A 6,455-nucleotide genomic window follows, 5' to 3' on the forward strand; every position below is an offset into this window, starting at 1 on the left:
AAAAGAACAATGATAATGTGTTTATTTAGAAGAACATTTGTTCTGAAGTTATTTATCAATGTTGAAAAGAAAACAACAGCATGTAATGAAAGAATGCATAGCACATACATCTATGGTTGCTTAAATGAAAATAACACTATTTTATTCAAAACACTTTATTCTATGACACAGGCATTTGAAAATAAAGTGTAGGGGCATATGCCCCTCCCAAAATCACAGTTAAGGGTGCCACAAACCAAATATGTTAATATTTATATTAAGTATGTAGTTAGTAAGGCCTAATAATAAAGAAATTATTTCAATTATAACTCTCTGATGGTTCTTCAAGTGTTCTTTTAATAGGTTTATTCTTGGTTATGACATATGTAACCCTGTCATGCATTGAGATAGTTTCATATGTTAATATATGTAAGGTTTGATTCAACCACCTGATAGAATATTGCTTTCAAACAAAATCCAAACTGTGCATTGCAAAAAAAAAAATGTTATGAAAAATTACTTACATTTTTATTTTAAGTTTTAATTATTTAAAAACTGACCAAAACAAACCTGCAATAATATTCTTTTTTTTTTTTCTTGTATAGTGATGTTCATCCCCTTGTAATGCATGGCATGGTTTTTTTTAGAAAGTGATACTGTGACAGCTTGTCCTAAAATGATTCACAACATACATGCACGTCAGGAGATGGCATGATGTTTCACGTTGTACCCCACCATCTCCACATCGGATCTAGACCACACCTGATGGTTACAGACAAGATTATATCGTTTTATTTCTGGTCCAATTTATTTTTTAAAACAGAAGATTTCTGTGTTATTGGTCTTTATTTTTATAAAAGCTTTTGCAATACTTTCTCCACAGCAATAGAGGTAAAATTTACATGCTGCATCTTTACGATAAAATAATTTGTAACAATTTGGTCTGAAACAGATACCTTAAGAACAATCAAAATGAATAAGAGAGCATTTGTGGTTTAAAAGTGACTCAATGAGAGTTGCACAGTAAAAAAAAATTAAATTATTTTTTTCTGATCCATGCACTTTGGTAAAAATTTTGTTCAGGTAAAATTACATTCTTTGAATATCTAAACATTATAAGATTATTTTTTTTTTAATGATTTGAATTAAGTTTTGGTTGAATGCTACGGAGTTCCATGATATAACTTGCATTTCGATGTTATACAGTGTTTTGACAAGTTTTTTCATGTTATTTGTCGCAATTCACCTCATAATCTCGTCCCTGCTGATGAAGGTTGGCAAGTGTACATTAAAAGAATTTAAAACCGTTAAAAACTGTAACTTCCGTAACATACAGGTCCTTCAATGCGACGGCCGCACTTGAAGCAGTGTTTTGGGCGTCGAGCGGACACAGCCGGGCCAATCGTCCGGACAAGAAGCAGCTTCGTGCAGCGTCCGTGTCGTGATGCGTGCTTGGCCACCCCGTGCACAGCTGAGGCCCAGGCAGACGGCCGACACACACAGGGGCCGCTCCAGGGACGGGCAACTTCCCAGGGCTCCGCAACGGTGCTTTTAATTTTTATTATAATTGTTGGACTAGTGTCCTGCTAAACTTTGGACATTAAGGGCCCCGCCCACCCGAGCACACAAGCGGTGCGCAGGACTTCAGGAGAAACCACACGATTTGAATACTACTCGAGACACCCGAGTGGGGTCTGCTTACAAAAAGTATTTAAGGTAAGCACCTAGTTTTGTTTGTGGATTAAGTTTTTTAAACTTAATTTTAGAACAGTTATTAAAATGGCTAAAAGGCATGTTTTCAGAGTAATCCTCAGGTATAAAACAGCCAGCACAGATTGTTGAAAGCACTTGAGGAACAAGCATTACAATTTGATGTTAGTTTCTCCACCATATTATGTTTCGGTCACTGCTCAATTTTCACGGTGGTCCTATATGCTAGACGAGAAGACTGCGAGCCAGTACAGAGACGTCGCTCTTATCATCCCGCCTCACCGTCAGATTCACCACTGACTAGGCAGCCACCTTAATGAAAAAAAATGAATATTCAAATTTTACCAGCACGTAAACTAATCTGCTAGTCAATATAAATTTGAATTTGTGATTTCGTATTAGAAAAACTTGTAAGCTGTTTATTACCAAGTAAAACTACGCAATTGCACCAGAATTTGATTGTAACCATTTATGAAACTGACCTGAAGATAATTTAACAGGAAAGAACAACAAAATTTCTTAAGATGTATCACCATAAACCATTGTCAAAATTTAAGTTTGGCTTGAAATTTTGTTTGAAAGAGTTTTTTTTTTTTTTTTTTTTTTTTTAATTTTCCGGGGGAGTGGGTCTCCGCAAAAGTAAACAGTCCGGGACGCCGCCACTGAACTCGCATACTGAAATAAGTGTGTGTCTCTCCCAGGCCGACAGCAGGTCTTAAGAATTCAACCCATGCCACTCGGCCATCCACAGGGCGGGCCAACTCTCTGGACAGTCGCTCCTGCTCAGCCACGGAGTCACAACACGGCACAACATGGCACAACACCAAGTCCACGTTGGATAATTGTGGATTTCACTGGCTTGCAGGGGCGCCAATCCGCACGACCCAAGAATTTTGGGAAGCCTTCTTTTCACAGACAAGAGAGCCAAATACTTGATCGTGCATCTTTGGTTTTTTTTTTTGTTCACTGTAAATATTTTTAATGTAGCTATACTTACCTAATATAACCAACCATCCACAATGTTTTAAAGTATTTAAAACGTAGCTAAGCTATCCTAATCGACAGCAAAATTTAATGCCACACCGGTTTATACAACGAGATAGAACGGGGAAAAAAAAGCGAGCATGAACTTCGGGGAACTTCAGGTGTGGCTCTCTCGTCTGTGAAATGAAGGCTTCCCAAGAATTTTGCACGTGGGGTTAACAGACACAAAACTCTGGACAGGGTTCTTGTATGTTGTATACTTCCCATGGTTTTTGTGTGTATGCATGCAATAAGCAGAAAACTTTACAGTTTTCCATAGAACACAATTTAACATCAAACCCGGTCCCAGCTTAACAGTCTCCTACGGCGCCAGGTTCTTGTTTAGAGCTGCAAAGTTCACGCAATCGCATGGCATGAGCCAAAACATGATTCAAGACTAGGTGCAACTAAAACAACTTCCATTCAAACAATTTTGTTGGTTTTATTTAACAATGTACGTAAATTAAAAAAAAAATCATACAAAATGGTAACAACTGGAACATCACTAAGAACATCAGACAAGCAATATTCAACTATTTTTTTTTTCTTTTAGGTTTGATTTACCCAGAATAGTTTATTTGAATGTACTAATTTCTCAATTACAGTCAAAACATACTTTGGTGTTTCAAGCAAGTAACACAATTTTTTACTGTACATAAATCAACTATGTATATTTAAAGCGAGGCATTACTCTATAGTTAACTGTTTCAATGTTAACTGGAATAACTTTTGAAGGTACAGGATTTGCAATATATTTTCGGAAACAAATATATCTTACTCCTTATGAATAATTTTATTCATCATCTCGGTATGTGCCAAACATCCGACACAAAATAGATTTTAATATAAATAATTACTTCCATGATAAAAGTCCCCACTTTGCATACTATCTTCAGAAGTGCTTTACTGATTTCAAGTTTACCGAGAATTTCACTCGTAAACTGCGTAAAATACTGACGAGTGTTTAGTAGCTTGGTCGGAGTACCAATTTCGACATTTGCTATATCAATAAACACTTGTCTTTCCTCTGGTAGTACGTATTTAAGTTCAACAAACATTTAGCAATTTCCACTGTTCCAATTTTAAAGTGAAAGATCATTCCTGATCATTTCATTCACTCTAATTAAAATTATTTATTACTGATAAACAACTATCACACTAAAGAAATAACTTATATGTAACATGTGCAAGAAATTAAGTGTTCTGGAACGAGGAACATTACACAAAGTAATATTACACTACAGGAAGCATAATTTAAAATAAAATTATTTGTCAAACTCGCACAAAGTGTATGTATGTGTATGTGTCTCTCTCTTTTTCTCTCTTTCTTCTCTATAATCTCTCTCTTTATTGCAGATTTATTGGTAGCTCAGAACTCTACACTCAGAACATACTGCAGGTCTCTCAGAGAGCTGTTGGTAAGAACAAGATTTTATGGTTTCAATTTTTAAGTCGTTATTTTTTAAAAGAAGATTTCGGTGTTATTGTTTTTAATTTTATACATTGTCTTTATTCATAAAAATAGTGTATTACTAAAAAATAAACTAAAATATTTCATAATACTTTTTTTTTTACTAAAATAGTCTAAAACAGTAAAATCACTAGTAATGAACTTGTCTAAAACAAAATTACATACTCAGAAAAATAAAAATTAATCAGCAAATATTTGTGTGTTTGAAAAATGTGCCAAGTCATTAACATAAAAATGTTATTAATAAGTGATGCGAGATCAAGCAATATAAAATTAATTTTTTCCTAATCCTTTAGTTAATTTATTTTGGTACACAATTCATGCTAATTAAATTACATTAATTTAATTTGCCATTGTAAACAATAAAATTTTTGTAATCTGAATTAACTTTTGTCAAATTTCTGATTATTTTCATGTTTTTAATTGAATTTTGGTTCTAAATGGTGTGTATTTCAGTGTTTTATGTTGTATTAACAAGCTTTGCGTTGTTATTTCGGTTTTATTTCAATTCATTATATAATCCTGTCTCTACCTTTTGGCCAGTGTATGAAAGAGCGCAAACATACGTTTTAAGTAGCCTATCACATGATAAAATTTTAAAAATCTAAATGACTCTTAAATGTAATTAATTACTTTTTGTCATAAATGTTTCACTTTTAATACTTTTAGGTATCTTTTTGTTAACGATCAAGAGAGAACTAAGCATATTGTGTCTCTTTTCAACAATCTTCAGTTTAAAACATAATTTTAAATAAATAGAATACACCACATCCTGAACAGAGAACTGCTATTAAATATATGCATTTGCATTTGCCACTAAAACATGCAAACTCCCCAGGATTTCATTCACAATACCTGAGAATAGATAATCGAAACTATACTGATAGCCGATCAAACACACGGTCTTTTCCAGAGCCTTGTGACTTGCGAGCCAACAGTGTGTCCAACATACTCACCTCAAACCGACCTCTGTGCTGTATTTACTAGTTTCTATTCGGTGCATGAGATTAATTTGTGTATTTTTTATAACGCATGCAACTTGGAGGCTACCATAGTGGAACTGGTTTTGCATCAGGGTTGGGGTGAAGGGGTGTAATGCACTTATCAAGAAGATAGAAACTCTGTGTGCACAGACGCATTTGAAGACCACAAGTTTTACACTCAGGCTTGCACTTTGACACCAGTTCTGATGTCTGGAATCCTTGTTACCAAGCAAAAGAACCAGCGTGTTAGGATGCAGGCTGTTAAGAAACACTTTGCGCAGACTTGCTGATGTAGGAGGGAGTATACCCACATAGTAATGGTAACACATTGTGCTGACTTACTGATGAAGAAGAGGGAGTATACCCACATAGTAATGGTCACACATTGTGCTGACCTACTGATGAAGAAGAGGGAGTATACCCCCATGGTGTTTGTAACACATTGTGCTGACCTACTGATGAAGAAGAGGGAGTATACCCACATAGTAATGGTAACACATTGTGCTGACCTACTGATGAAGAAGAGGGAGTATACCCCCATGGTGTTGGTAACACATTGTGCTGACCTACTGATGAAGAAGAGGGAGTATACCCACATAGTAATGGTAACACATTGTGCTGACCTACTGATGAAGAAGAGGGAGTATACCCACATAGTAATGGTAACACATTGTGCTGACCTACTGATGAAGAAGAGGGAGTATACCCACATAGTAATGGTAACACATTGTGCTGACCTACTGATGAAGAAGAGGGAGTATACCCCCATGGTGTTGGTAACACATTGTGCTGACCTACTGATGAAGAAGAGGGAGTATACCCACATAGTAATGGTAACACATTGTGCTGACCTACTGATGAAGAAGAGGGAGTATACCCACATAGTAATGGTAACACATTGTGCTGACCTACTGATGAAGAAGAGGGAGTATACCCCCATGGTGTTGGTAACACATTGTGCTGACCTACTGATGAAGAAGAGGGAGTATACCCCCATGGTGTTGGTAATACATTGTGCTGACCTACTGATGAAGAAGAGGGAGTATACCCACATAGTAATGGTAACACATTGTGCTGACCTACTGATGAAGAAGAGGGAGTATACCCACAAAGTAATGGTAACACATTGTGCTGACCTACTGATGAAGAAGAGGGAGTATACCCCCATGGTGTTGGTAACACATTGTGCTGACCTACTGATGAAGAAGAGGGAGTATACCCACATAGTAATGGTAACACATTGTGCTGACCTACTGATGAAGAAGGGAGTATACCCACATAGTAATGGT

The sequence above is a fragment of the Bacillus rossius genome, chromosome 8, assembly GCF_032445375.1.
Source record: "Bacillus rossius redtenbacheri isolate Brsri chromosome 8, Brsri_v3, whole genome shotgun sequence".
Taxonomy (NCBI): domain Eukaryota; kingdom Metazoa; phylum Arthropoda; class Insecta; order Phasmatodea; family Bacillidae; genus Bacillus; species Bacillus rossius.